General features: G+C 38.3%; 1 protein-coding gene across 7 annotated transcripts in view; it reads right to left on the reverse strand.

Annotated features, from left to right (window-relative positions):
* The window catches only part of LRBA (LPS responsive beige-like anchor protein), a 582,443-nt gene that overhangs the window by 136,781 nt on the left and 429,791 nt on the right, over positions 1-15,871 (reverse strand). The gene's annotated exons all lie outside the window — the stretch shown is intronic.

Below are 15,871 nucleotides of genomic sequence, written 5' to 3' on the forward strand. Positions count from 1 at the left end.
ACCGACGTCAAAGGGCCTCCCATGGGAGTGAAGGGGTCTACCTGCATGGAGCTTGTTACAAGATTGAAACTAGCAGTTTTATCATTGTCTATATCTGCGCTGAGTGAGATTAGGACCCAGTGATTAAACAGCAGTGGCCTGTCTACACTAAAGCTCTCACTGGCAGAGCTGCAACAGTGGTTACAACAGCAGGAATTTTTCAGAAAAACAATCATGCACACACAGCTAATGAAATTTGAATTTCTAAGTTTAACTGGAATAATTTAAATATTAAGAGGCATTTCTTTAAAAAAAAACAAAACAACGGAAATTTAAAGCAGACAATGGAACATTAAGGGGCCAGTCAAACACATAATGTCAGGAACAGTAAAGTTTAATAGTATGGTTACCTTATCACAAATGTTAGAGTTTTCTCCAGTAAAAATTACCACCTCACCCACTTTGTCTCTCCAATAACCTGGGAGTAACATGACTACAACAACACTGCAAACCTACTGTATATATGTAATATATATTTTCCCTTTTTAATTAAATATGTAACTTAATATATTGCAGTCTATTCTGTAATACATATTTACCACATAATATGTAGGATGTATACAATGTGGTCTAGTTAAGGTTGCTATTAGAACCATAACTATTTTTTTATATTCAGATTTTTGTAATTTTTACTGGGCGATCCAAACATTACATTTATTTAGAAAATGCCTATGTAGAAATTACGGGATTTTTTTGCCTTTCGTGTATTTTAAAGACATTTTTTAAAATGAGACATTAATATTCAGTCTTACGAAACACAGCAAGTAAAGGTGATAATTTGATAGATTTAGAAAAAAAATTATGCTGCTAAATTGGACAATTCCCTCCTCTGAATGGAATGGATCAATATTTGTAATTGCTTCAGGAAATTAATTTCATAGTAAGCGACTAGTGTAAAATTGGTATTCCGTTTAACAAGTGGAAACCGCATGCCACTTAACAAGCAGAAAAATACAGGCTGTTCTGTTGGCTTTTATGTGCAGTGGACCTGTGTGTAGCTATGTCAGAGGTCCAAGTAGATCAGATTTGAAATCCACTCTTGACATGGGTCAATGGATCAGTGGTCTCCCAGATACCCCCTCAGGGCTAGCTATGGCAAAGCAGCTTTCCAAACAGCTGAGTGCAATTGGCAGGTCATCAGATTGTGGACAAGGTCAGTCTGAAGTAGCCAGAGCAAAGACAGGAAAGATCTAGCAGGAATTAAGCTATTATCACCTCCATCCTTGTGTGAAACACTGCATGACTTTGAATTGTACATCTTTTTGTTTACAGTCACCTTAATTAACCAAGCAGGGTAAAAATGAGCTTGTATACCAAATGCTTGCCAAGTACCTGATAATAAGTTTGAAACCAGTTAATTGGACAAATAAGGAAAGGAGTTGTAGCAAGGTTAAATGAAAGAAGTCTAATACCAAAGTTTCAGCAATTTCATCATTTTACATCTCACATAAAGAAAGGCAGGCTACTATTAATTCAACAGCAGAGAAATACATCAACTTACACCACAAATATTAGCACATAGTATGATGCTGAATATTTTAAACATAAGCTCATCACATATGTTACTGATGACTTTTTAAATATATAAAAACACAACCACTCATTTGGTTCTACAAGATCAGAAAACATTTGGCTTTGTAGAATACACATGGCTTTTATTAGAATATGCAGAAATGCTATGCTGAAAGGTAACAACTTAAAAACAATCAATTACTTCTGTTAATTTCCTGAACTAAAAAACATTTTATAGAAATGATTTCATAACTTTAATAACTAGTTTTCAGGAAGATCTCTAGTGGTACCATAGTAAAGCTGTTTTTCTTTCTAACAAGCAAATGCCTCTCTTAAATATCAGGGGCCTGATTCTGTTGCCCTGACCAAGTGTTGTCATTTACACAGAGCCAAAATGAGTGCAAAGTAGCTGTAAAGTACCATTCTGATTTCCTAGTACTTTATACCCACTTTAGAGTCACTTTGCACTGGTGTAAAAGACTACACAGAAAGCAGGGCAACTCTCTAGAGACTTTGGCATCTTTGCATCTAAAGACAATTTCAACTGACATGTTAAAGGACAATACTCAAAGATTACATCCTTATCACACTTACAAACCTTTACACTTCTGATGATGGCCTCTTTAGCAAGCGCAATATTTTAAAATAATGGCATTGTTTGTGCTACTACTAGAAGCCTATTCTGGGGGACTTCTTACTTGGCCATAAATTTGGTTCACCTCTCCCCCAAAGTCTCATACCACATGGGCAACTTCCACACTAAACTGTAATAGCATTTTATTTATCTATTGAATGAAAATTACTACAGAGTTGTTTGATGCTTCTTTTGTTTGTAAGATTTCACAGGGGACTGCGAAATTGTCTGATTATTTTCATGTGGTAGTCCTAAACATTCATCTTCAAAATAACTTCAAGCATTTTCTTTATTAAAATACTTTTATGGATTAGAAACACCGGAATAAAATAGTGAAATCATTGTTAATGAAAATCAATTCTATGGGGTAAATTTTGCCACTCTTACATTCTGTAGTATCTCATTCTTTTTGTAGTGCTATTGACATCACTTAACTACTGAGAGTGTCAGGTGTTACTCAACATGAGTAAGGTGATGGAATCTAACACATAGTATTTAAATAGGCCTTTCCATGATAGACTTCAGATGTTAGGGCTTACTGTGTCAGGAATTTTCATTTCAATGATTTCCATATACGTTGGAATGCAAGTTATTTTAACAACTGTCTTTTCCCAAATGGACAACACTGATTTTTAAGGAAACTTGCTTTTTTAATATTGTTATTACAAAGCAGCATCAATGAGGATTATCAGCTGATCACTGGGAATTGTTTTTAACATATGCCACAGAGCACAGAAATACACACAGAATGCAATCTGTCACATCTTATAGAAGCTCTGTTTTATTTTGGCCTTGATTTCTAGATGATAAAGTAGCATATTTTGAAAGAGAAACAGATGAACTGTAGAAGTATTTAGAATCAGTGAGTCAAATCCCCAGCCAGAAAACATTTTAGAAGAGACCAAATTTGGGGCCTAAACTATTTCAAAAGTCCCTTTAAGCAATATTAAAGGTTTTACTATCACCAGCCAAAAATGCACCAATAAAAGCTACAAAACGCACACTAGAAGTCCAGTTCGGCACTCTTATTGCCATGATTTGCTTCCTTTGCTACAGGACCTAAATGGTGCAGTTGGTACAATCGGTTAAAACGGCACTTTAGAAGCATTACATATAATGTCTGTTTTTTCCATATCAATTGGCACACTAGCCTCTAAGTATCCACAGTATCATATCTTTTCTATTACATATCATAGAAATGTAGAGCTGGAAGGGATCTCGAGAGGACATCTAGTTCATCCCTTCACACAGAGTCAGGAACAGGTATGCCTAAATGAGTGGTTCTCAATCTTTCCAGACTGATATCTTGCTTTCCTCAAGTTTCACCTCACTTAAAAACTACTTGCTTACAAAATCCGACCTAAAAATAGAAAAAAGTGTCACAGCACACTATTACTGAAAATTGCTTACTATCTCATTTTTACCATATAATTGCCAAATAAATTGATTGAAATAGAAATATTGTACTTACATTTCAGTGTGATACTTGGGCCTATTTTTCACTTGTGAGCATTGTCTGAGGCCCGAGCCCCAGGCGGCAGGATTGAAGCATGTAGCTTAGCTTTGTGGGCCCCAGGCAGTTGCCCTGCTTGCCACCCCTTACTGCCAGCCCTGCACTTGTGATCCCCCTAAACCCCTCCTGTGTTGCCCATGGGGGCTGCAACCCCTCTAGTTGAGAAACACCAATCTAGATGAGTTGAGTACTCGTGGAAGACCTTGCGTATACCCCTGGTTGAGAACCCCTGGCCTAGACCCTTCTTGACAGATGTTTGTCTAACCTGTTCTTAAAATCCTCCAGGGATGGGGATTCCACAACCTCCCTTGGAAGCCTGTTCCAGAGCTTTAACTATCTCCGTATAGTTAGAATTTTTTTTGTAATATCTAACCTAATTATCCCTTGCAGCAGATTAAAGTCATTGCTTTTTGTCCTACCTTGTCCTGGACATGGAGATCAATTATTGATCACTGTTTTCTTTACAAGCAGCAGAGAGTCCTGTGGCACCTTATAGACTAACAGACGTTTTGGAGCGTGAGCTTTCGTGGGTGAATACCCACTTCGTCAGACCCACTGCATCTGACGAAGTGGGTATTCACCCACGAAAGCTCACACTCCAAAATGTCTGTTAGTCTATAAGGTGCCACAGGACTCTCTGCTGCTTTTACAGATCCAGACTAGCACGGCTACCCCTCTGATACTTGTTTTCTTTACAGCGCTCTTAAAATATTTGAACACTTATCAGGTCACCCTTTAGTCTTCTTTTCTCAGGACTAAATATACCAATTTTTTTTTAAACCTTTTCTTCGTAGCTCAAGTGTCCTAAACTTTTCTCATTACTGTGACTCTCCTCTATATGCTCTCCAATTTCTTCATGTGTGGCACCTAGACCTGGACAAAGCACTCCAGTTGAGGCCTCACCAGTGCTGAGTGCAGCAGAACAATTATTTCCTATATCTTATATACGATACTTCTGTTAATATAACCCAGAATTATATAAGCCTTTTTCATAACTGCGTCCCGCTGTTGACTCATATTCAGTTTGTGATCCAGTATAATCCCCAGATCCTTTATAGCAGTACGACTGCTACCCAGTTATTTCCCATTTTGTAGTTGTGCATTTGATGTTTTTCTTCCAAAGCTTATTACTTTGCACTTGTCTTTATTGAATTTCATTTTGTTGATTTCAGACCTATTCTCCAATTTGCCAAAGATGTTTTGAATTCTAATCCTTTCCTTCAAAATGTTTGGGACGTCTCCCAAATTTGGTATCATTTTCAAATTTTATAAAAACAATCTGCTCAGCAGTTTGAGCATTGGCCTGCTAAACCTAGGGTTGTCAGTTCAATCCTTGAGGCAGCCACTTGCAGAACTGGGGTAAAAATCTGTCTGGGGATTGATCCTGCTTTGAGCAGGGGGTTGGACTAGATGACCTGCTGAGGTCCCTTCCAACCTTAATATTTTATTATTCTAGTTCATTATCCAAGTCATTACTGAAAATATTCATTAGTACAAGACCCAGGACAGACTCTTGCAGAATCCAATTAGGTATGTCATCCCAGTTTAACAGCAAACCATTAACAACTACTTTTTGAGTATGGCTTTCCAACCAGCTGTGCACTGAAGTTCTTGTAATTTAATCTAAACCATATTTCCCTACTTTGTTTATAAGAATGTTATGTCTCACTGTGTTGAAAGATTTACTAAAATCAAGATATAGTGTATCTTGCCCCATCTCCTAGGCAGTATACCTGTCCATAAAGGAAATTAGGTTGGTCTGGCATGATTTGTTCTTGACAAATCCATGTTGGTTGTTATTTATTATCCTATTATCTCTTAGGTGCTTATAAACTGATTATTAAATAATTTGTTCCTGTACCTTTCCAGGTATCAAAGTTAGGCTGACTGTTCTATAATTCTCCTTGTTCTCCTTTTCAAAAACAAGTATTATGTTTGCCCTGCTTCAATATTCTCGGTCCTTACCCATTCTCCACGACTTCTCAAAGATAATCACTAATGGTTTTGAGATTGCTTCAGCTAGTTCCTTAAGCATCCTATTGTGCATTTCATCAGGTCCTGATGACCTGAATATATCTAACTTACCTAAATATTAATTAACCTCTTCTTTCCCTATTCTGGCTTGTGTTCCTTCCCCCTTTTTATTAATATTATGTTAAATATTTGGTCATAGTTTATCTTTTTAGAGAAGACTGGAGCAAAACAGGCATAAAATAACTCAGCCTTCTAGATACTATCTGTTATTAGTTCTCCTTCCCCTGCTAAGTAGTGGACCTACACTTTCCTTCATCTTTTTCTTGCTCCTAATGTATTTATAGAACCTCTTTGTACTGCTTTTTATTTCCCTTGCTAGGTGCAACTCATTTTGTGTCTTAGCCTTTTTCGTTTTGTCCACATATGGTTGTGCTATTCTTTTGTCTTCAGCTATCTGTCCATGTTTCCACTTTCTATAGGATTCCTTTTTGATTTTCAGACCATTAAAGGGCTCCTGAAGGAGCCATATTGGCCTCTTACTATTCTTCCTATCTTTCATTTGCATTGGGATAGTTTGCTGTTTTTCCCTTAACATATGTTATTTCTCTCAACAAATTGCATTAAATTCCCTCCCCTTCCCCCACCCCCACCCCACCCAAAGTCTCGGCAGGTTTCCATTCAAGTTCTTAATTTAATTAACAAAGTAATGAACTTGATCACTGGATTGTCATCCTGCTGGAATTCTCTTTCATGTAATGTGATTCTTCTTCTGAATATTTGTAATTTAAACAAACAATATATTAACATATTAATTATATTAATGAAAATTATACAAAACCAAAATGTATACAAAGGTACTATATGTATTTTGATAAATGGCTTGCTATGCTTTTAATAAGAACTGGATGAAAATTTCCATTCAAAATTGATGTACTTAAGAGGTGATTACTTAGCAGTTTAACATTGCTAGCCAACACCAATTACATGTGTATGCAAATATTTTACTATACTCTGTAGGATATACTGAGGATGCATGGGAAAATTATGTAATGGTAATCTCTTACTAGGAAAAGAGAGGCAAAAATAAAAAAACAGGGCTGAAATTATATATTCAACTTTTCCCCCATGTCATTTAAAAAATGGACTAAATTACATTTTGAAAATAATTAGTGACGGGGAAATAAAATTTGGTAGCCCTTGTAACTTCCAGACTATGAAGCTTCTTATTCACAGAGAGTCCAAAGAATACCAAAAGGATAATTTACAAGAACATGAACATTTTAGGAGTTAATATCCATGGACAAACTGCATATGAGATGATTAAACTACAAGTGAAATCAGATTTTTGTGCGCGTAATAAGGAAGAGGGAAGATTAAATGGTGAATCTTGCTAAAGGAGTTGCCTCTCTCAGTGGCTTGAAGTGCGGCTGATATCACATATGAATGTATAACCAGCAGTCAGTTGTACCCTAACAGCTTTATCTGACCCAAATAAAAAAATGAAAGAACTGTTACAAATAATATGTGAGTGACAGAATCTCTTTTGGAAAGTATAATTTAGCAACAAGTATCCACATAGAAGTGACTTAAATGCAATATTTCCTGGTACTCCCATTTCCTCATGCATCCTTTGAGGTCTCAGCAATCAGACCAACCTCGGAACAGTTGAAAGGACTTGGAACTTGCATGAGGAAATCCAGATGAACATAGGCTATCATATCCAGAAATCTAGGATAAGGGAAATGAGGCACTACAATGATGTCTTAAATTCTGCATGGCCTAATTTTTCATGTGCATATGGGATCAAGCAAAGGGAGGCAGCAGATCTTGGAGAATCATCCAGTCTCAACACAACACATTAATGTAGAAGTCAAAGACCCAAGTGCAAAACCAAGGACACTTCATTGATAGTGTCTGTGTGCACTGAATATAAAAACTAATTAATTTACTGTTCATATCTAACACCTCCTGACTGAAATTCCACTCCCTAAAAAATAGGGTTTTCTGGCTGAGACTGTAGGTTGTTTTTACCTCTGAGGCATATCACCAAGACATTGGCAAAGCTTCCGGGGGCTGAGCAAAAGCCAAGTGGAAACAATGAGAGAACTTAACTTTCGTCTGGGTCTACATTTTCAGAATGCATAGTATGCTACCTCAGTACTGGTAATACTGTGGGCTAGACAGGTTTCTCCAAGTTTTCAGAGCAAGTAACCTCCTTCCAAGCTATGAAATGAACTCCAAGATTAACCTTAACCATGAATGAGAAAAAAATTGTAATCATAATCATACCAGAATAGCATCTAATTATGAAGTTTTGAGAAGTAAATTTTGATGAGAAAGGAAGCTCAAAATTATTAAAATACAAACAATTCATTGTAATGGATAAGGTTGTTTTGCTACTGGAAAATGTTCCCCATGATTCTGAAAGCACAAAATACACAACCTACAATTATCAGCAGCAGGTTGTGATGGAAAGGTATGACTATAAAGGCAGAATAAGAACTTTAAAGACTTTTGCAACTAAAGATGAGTGGCACTCCTTTAGAGACAGAAACTAAGCAGACGTTGGCCATCTAAAGAAATTAAGTTGCAGGATCTTGTTCCAGGACAGGTTTGTTTTGCAATTGCCCAGTCAGGGTTGCCAAGTGAACAGGATGTTGGATGAAAGGGTTATTAATCCATCTCTTTCCCCTTTGTGAGTTATCTAAAGATAATCCCACACCAGGTAAATCCTAATGGTTCCCAAATGGTTCTTCAGCTCCCTCATAGCACAAAACAAGAACAAAGTGAAGTTTCCTTCCTGCACATGGAAAGACCAGCTTCTACATTTTCTGATAGACGTGTCTCCCTGTTGTGCATAAACAGAAAATATTTTATTCTGCCTTTAGAGAAGAGTTCAGCTCATTTAGGTGCCCAAAGATGTCAGTAGATTAGGTTAAGCCTGCCACCCAAGATGAATTATTAAAGGTCTCAGCAAGTAGAGATTTGATTGTGATGTGGAAGGCTTCATATCTTCAGCAGAGAGCATTTCAGACACACTAGATAATATGGTTTTGAATCTGTGTAAAACCATTTTGTATTTTTTTCCCCTTTCTGAGCCATCAATGGAAAAATGTTCCATTGCCCTTTTCATGATAAAATAACACCGCCACCACAGTAGTTTTATATAGCCTTTTCACCCCTAGATCGCTAAGCACTCTAAAGGAAGTATCACTATCCTCATTGTAAAATTGGGGAAAATGAGGCAGTGTGGTTAAAAGCAGTTTGCTCAATGATAACACAGATGTCAATACATAGTAATAGCAGAGTTGTGAATAATAAACCTTGGTCTTCTGGCTTCCCATATAGAATCCAGCAGAACCAAACATAATGCTATTATCTTGGTCATTATCAGGGAATGAACGGATCACCTCCAAAGCTAAGCCATGAGCCTCTACAGCTTAAGATAAAGAATTATGTCCCTAGTTGGCAGCTGTAATGGACTGAGGGCTTGTCTACACTTCCAACGCTGCAGTGGCTCAGTTGCACTGCTTAGTGAAGATGCTACCTATGCTGATGGGAGAGCTTCTCCCATTGACTTAGTCTTGTCTACATTGGGGTTTAGGTGGATATAACTATTGTTGCTCAGGATTTTCTAATCCCTGAGTGACATAGTTATACCGACATCAGTTGGTAGTGTAAACCAAGCCTTATTCTCTGTAGAACAAGCACAGACAGGAGGGCTGGCTCCAGGCACCAGCGCAGGAAGCAGGTGCTTGGAGGAGCCAATGGAAAGGGGTGGCACGTCTGGGTCTTCGGTGGCAATTCGGCAGTGAGTCCCTCAGTCCCTTTCGGAGGGAAGGACCAGCCACTGAATTGCCACCGAAGAATGAAGTGCCGTGGTAGAGCTGCCGCCAAAGTGCTGCCAATTGTGGCTTTATCTTTTTTTGTTTTTTCCCGTTGCTTGGAGTGGCAAATAAGCTGGAGCCAGCCCTGACAGGCAGAGAGATGCATAACACACACTGAATAGAGGGTTATACAAATTCTAGCAATTACTGAACTTCTTATGCATTGCCATCATGGAAGTCCCAGTAGTGCCCATGAAGCTTCGTTATTATAACCAACACATCCAGTGTTTTAGTTTGGTGACATGTTTTTTGTGTGTTTTGCTACTTGCACTTTGTCTACCACAATAATGATTTTTGACCTGTACTGCCAGGCACACCTAGGCACATATGCAGATGCCAATTTCATACTATTATTTGCAGAGGTTCTAGCAGCTTGTTGAGCATGCACACATCTTCTACCAGCTGTGGTCCTCAAGTTACAGCAATATGGTTGTCTTGAAGGGATGTGCCATTACAGGACTATTGTACAGACATCTCCCATCCACCTAATGTACATTTTTTCACAGTCTCCAAAGACCTACAGTTTAAGAAACCCTGCTCTGGAGGTTTATTTGCAGGAGACTTGAAAGTTCTCACTCCATTATTTCAAGTATGAATATACACCTCTACCCCGATATAACACGAATTTGGATATAACGTGGTAAAGCAGTGCTCCAGAGGGTGGGGCTGTACACTCTGGCAGATCTAAGTAAGTTTGATATAATGCAGATTCACCTATAACGCGGTAAGATTTTTTGGTTCCCGAGGACAGCGTTATATCAGGGTAGAGGTGTAATTATGAAACTTCACCTGCTCATGGTCAGAGTCAGAGGTTTTGAGAGAAAGAGTAACACTTTTTTTTTTTAGTCTGGACAGGGGTCCCCAGCTTTGAAAGTTTGACAAACCCTGCCATAAGGTACCACAACAGACTCAGTGTGACAAACTGCAGATTTGATGGTGTCATTTGAACAAACATGACACTTTCACTTGCGGAGAGGCTGATGAACTGGGGGTCAGAAGCAAAAAGGTGTCTTTGCACACTAGGCACTTTTTCTATTTCGCTAATAAACCTTGCAGGATCTTAGGACTCTTCAGCAACTTAGGGCAGGTTCAAGTTTCTTTCCTATGTTGAACGCTCACATCAAAGTTGGGGATTCATGTATGCACTCTTTCTCCTCCTTCCCCAAATTTTGTATTAGAGAGAAATTTTAACAGAAAAACTGAGTGGAAGACTAAGGCCTGGGGCCATACTGTATATTTCCAATGGTTATATCTTAAATAATTTTATTTTTAATGCCAAAATCTTACTTATACTAAAATCATATTAATTTTCAGCCTCCTCCTATGCTTCCTGACCTGTTGAAAGTCTGTTGCCCACCAGGGACACTACTGACCAGATGAAAAATCGATATAAGATTGGCTTCCATTTCAAACAACCCCCCAACCAGGGACATTGGAGTAGGAGAGGCAGTTCAATCTGCCCACAGAAACGTTAGATTTCCCAAATTTTATACATGAACATAAAATACATGGTGTTTTTATACATTTTCCCTCTAGTACTCCACAACATGCATGCTGGTCACCAAAGCTTAGGCATCAGCTAACAGAATGTCTCATAACTCCATGATTCTATGCAGTAAATCAAATGCTCATCCAGGAAACCAATTTAAAGAAAGTGCATTTTGGGATGTAGTTGTTAGAGCTAAATTTCAGATATATTTTTAAATACATTTCTTCTGGTTTATCAGGGAGGTAGTGGGAGAGAGGTATAAAGGGAAAAAAGGTGGAAGCTCCTTGATGCTAGTTATTTCCAAGTGACACTGGAGTGTCTCTCTCTCTCTCTCACACACACACACTTAAAATCCAGGAGAAATACTATTTTTAAAATATCAGGAAAATCAAAGAAGAGTATCTCTTTTGAAATGCCACAAAGCACTGTGCAGTATTTATGGTGCATAACAATTAATTACTAGAAGCCCTAGTCATGGATCAGGATTCCATTTCACCAGGTGCTGTACAAAAACAGAACAAAAAGACTGCCCCTGCTCCAAACAGCTTACAGTCTAATCACTGTTGTGGAGTATCAGTAAAATCAAATTTGGGTGTGTTTTATAAATACATATAAAGCAATGCGATTTAGAAAGTAATTAACAAAGATTCATGTTATCCTGCAGAGATAGCTCAGTTGTTTGAGTATTGCCTGTTAAACCTAAGGTTGTGAGTTCAATCCTTAAGGGGGCCATCTAGGGCAAAAATCTGTCTGGGGATTTGTCCTGCTTTGAACAGGGGGTTGGACTAGATGACCTCCTGAGGTCCCTTCCAACCCTGATATTCTATGATTCTATATGACAATGTGTTAGTCTTCAACTATTAGAATTCAGTGTTGTATAATAAAACTGAGGAAGATTGGTCAGTCTAAATATCCCTTTCATTCTTCACAGGTAACAGCAGACCAAGCACTGATCATCAAACAGACTGAAGTCATGCTATATTATGAATTTTCAAGATATGTCGATTTATAACTATAGTGTAGCTACACAAATAAAAGATGACAAATCTTTTCATACACATGGGTGTGTATTCATTTACTGATTGGTAGAAGAAACATGGTTACAGGCATGCCTCAAAAAAGGTAACCTGAGCATTCACAAGCCTGCTGTATTTGACATTGCATTGTGCAACTTGATGCAATCCCAGATCAAGAGCATTTTCCTTCCTAAAGATTGAAGAACTATCCTTATTTGCTATTTTATACAGCAGCTCAAAATTATCTGCACTGACAGTCTAATTGTAGTTAACAAAGTCAAAGTTCATGGCTGTTCAATACTTTAAAGGTATTCTATAAAATTAAATATGTTTTTTATTCATCAGAACAGAATACTCAGCTCTGGATAAAAAATATATGTTCTGCATTTTTAAAAGCATCAGTGCTGAACTGATAAATAAATAAAAATGACAGAGCAGCTTGGCATTTGCAATTTGCACTAAGTATTAATTTGCATTGCTTAAAGATATAGGTAAGGCAGAGGTAGGTAACAAGGTTTTAATGCAATGCATCACCTCTTGAAATCAAAATGTGAAAGGTTCAACGAAAGGTTATACTGCAATTCAAGACTAGTCGGATGCTTTGATCACAAATCTCAAGGCTTTCATGGCATAATGACAAGGATTGGTTGTAACCAATGCTTCAGTTTTCTTTATCGAAATGTGATACCAACTGACACAAATTGCACCAAAACTAGCCCGTGTGAATCTTTCGTGTAACTTCCAATGCCTCCAAACAAGATACTATGGCTACCAAATTACATAAGGGCAACAGATAAAAATAGTTCAATCCCAATTAATTATTTGTATTTATTTTCATAAGGAAGCCAACATAATTCCCTCTCTCAACTTTCTATTCAATGGCTCTAAATGTTCAGTAACTTCTCAACCAGGAAGAAGAGTAAACCCCTTTTATATTTTTGTTCTCTGTCTCAGTATCTCCTGCTGTAGCTGTTCCACTTTGTATAAATGCTTACATATTCAATGGAACAAGGTCTTGCGGTTTGGGGTCTCTCATCCCATGTGAGTGTCCCAGCCAGAGGGCTATAGAATCAGTCACTCACTCACTCTCTCTCAATGAGCGATTATTCATTCAAAGTGGAAATCCTTTAACAGCAAAGAAGAGACACTCCACCTTCCTTCCTGAGAATCTCATTGCCCAATGATTAAGGCACTGTCCTGGAAGGCAGAAGAACTGGGTTTGAGTCCATGCTCTATATCAGTCAGAGTGGGGACCTGAACCTGTCTCCCCTAAATCCTGGGTGAGTGCTCAAACCACTAGGCTATTGTGTAAGAGAGCTCCCTGACCTCCACAGGTGTTTGTGTGAAATGACTGACCTGGTTTACATGTCTATCTATAGGAGACGAGTCCCCAGGGGAAGGAAGTGCATCTGCATCTAACTTCCTCCCAATAGGCCCCACCCCTACCTATTCGCTAGGTTAGGTAGCTCCCTACTCATCATGTTGGCTTTTGTGAATCCCATTCTTGGACACTTAACTCTTCCCATACTTTGTATAGGGAACTTGGGTGCCTACCTCCAGATTGTGGATTCCATTAGGCAGCAGGTCACCTAAAAGTCTGGCGTTGCAATGATCAGTCTGAATCTTTTTATGGATCCAGTCTTCGGCAGCTGTTCCCACACCAGGGCTTACTACAGAGACTAGATGCTCTCCTGAAATTCATCTGTTCAAAGGAGCTCTAGCTGGCCTTTGTAAGGACTTTTCAGGTTACCACCTGACTCTTGCCCCACAGCCTCAGAAGAAAGGCAATTTACCCATCCCAGCTGGGGCTACGCCCATCTCACAATAAAGGGGCCAGATACCTTGTGACAAGTGCACAAGAAATTTTTAAATCTAAAGGGGAAATATGATGACTATTCCAGATGAAGTCTGGGCTTAGCCTTTGACTTTGATTAGAATCTCACACAAAAAGTAGTGAAAGTAATGACTGTCTGGAAAAAAATATATATATTTTTAATAATGAAGTGATATAAAATATTCCTCTTAATTGCAGAGACTCTTTTGTTCCATCCCAATCCTGTATCATTTTCTGTGATCACAGTCACAGTAATAATACTTAAAACACTTATACAAGTATTTCCTTTTCAATGTGTTTCAAATGATTTACATCTGCCTTGTGAATAAGGTATCATTCCTGTTTTATATATGTAGAAACTGAGGCAGAATGGGTGAAGAATTTTTGTTGGACTGAATATAGTAAAAAAACAAGCTTCACAAAACAATGTTACCCACAGTAAAACAGCCTCATAAAGGAAGAGCACTCAAATTACTGTAATATATTTAAATGTGCACAAGCCAGTCATATTAAGTGCCTGGGGCATCATTTATAAATTGTGAAAAAGTTTTTTGCATGCTGTCTTCAGAAAGCACACAGCACACTAGAGAAATAAACATTTTGGAGCTATTCAGAAGTTTATTAAACATTGCCAAACATTTTCCACAGGAGCTGAGACTAGAACACAATGTAGGCTGCAATATGAAGAAATATGGGGAAATTCTGCAAGGGCAATATCACCAATTTACTTTGTTGCTCTTGGTTTAAATTATTTAAAATTAAATTATTCATGACTTCAGTTTTGTATAATTTGCCCACACAGGTATAATAATGGAAATAGTTCCTAAGAGAATATAGCATTTTCAATATGCCATTCGCACTCAAATTCTATGTTACCATGGGACTGTTAAGAACACAGATGTAAAATTATTTGGCACCTACATTATGGCACATGACAATGTCTCTTTACTAAGAACACTGTAGTTTTAGATTTTTTTAAAAAATATTGAAAAAAGGTGGAACTGATCCTTCAAGTAAATGGTTTTGTTAAACATCCCAGCTTAAGGAAAAAAACAAATCTCAACACTTCCAGCAGCTAAGGATGTCAGAGGGGGTTCAGAGAACAATAACTCATTAGACCCACTTACAAGGAAAAATTAAGAAAGCTAAAAATGCATAGCTTGGCTAAAAGACAACAAAGGAGGAACCTAATCACCTATAAACATATGAAGATTACTACTATTTGAATTACATTAGCACCACATGCCCCAACCACGATCAGATCCCCACTGTTCTGGACACTGTAGCCTGTAAGTATACAGAGTTGCTTCCTTCAAGTATAAAGATAAGCTATACGTATATGGCAGTAATGCAAAGGACCTACAGGCATTTATGCCCAGTGGTCTGTGATGGGATGTTAGATGGGGTGGGATCTGAGTTACTACAGAGAATTCTTTCCTGGGTGCTGGCTGGTGAGTCTTGCCCACATGCTCAGGGTTGCCATATTTGGGGTCGGGAAGGAATTTCCCTCCAGGGAAGATTGGCAGAGGCCCTGGAGGTTTTTCGCCTTCCTCTGCAGTGTGGGGCACGGGTCACTTGCTGGAGGATTCTCTGCACCTTCATGTCGTTAAACCACGATTTGAGGACTTCAATAACTCAGACATAGCTTAGGGTTTGTTCCAGGAGTGGGTGGGTGAGATTCTGTGGCCTGCATCGTGCAGGAGGTCAAACTAGATGACCATAATGGTCCCTTTTGACCTTAAGTCTATGAATCCATGATAAGTTCTACACAATACAAGCAATAACAGCAACATTCCATAAGTTTAAATACAGCATGCGCCTTTGTTTTTGCTCCCTAGCCTTTGGGATTGCAAATCCAGATTCTAACCCTGTTTCTGGCCCCTACCGCTACACTGGGCTGAGAAAAAAACATCAGCTTCTAACATTCCAGAACCCTCACAAACTCTGGCTAGCAACTGGGGGGGGGGGGGGGG

The sequence above is a fragment of the Chelonoidis abingdonii genome, chromosome 5 (genome assembly GCF_003597395.2).
Source record: "Chelonoidis abingdonii isolate Lonesome George chromosome 5, CheloAbing_2.0, whole genome shotgun sequence".
Lineage (NCBI taxonomy): Eukaryota > Metazoa > Chordata > Testudines > Testudinidae > Chelonoidis > Chelonoidis abingdonii.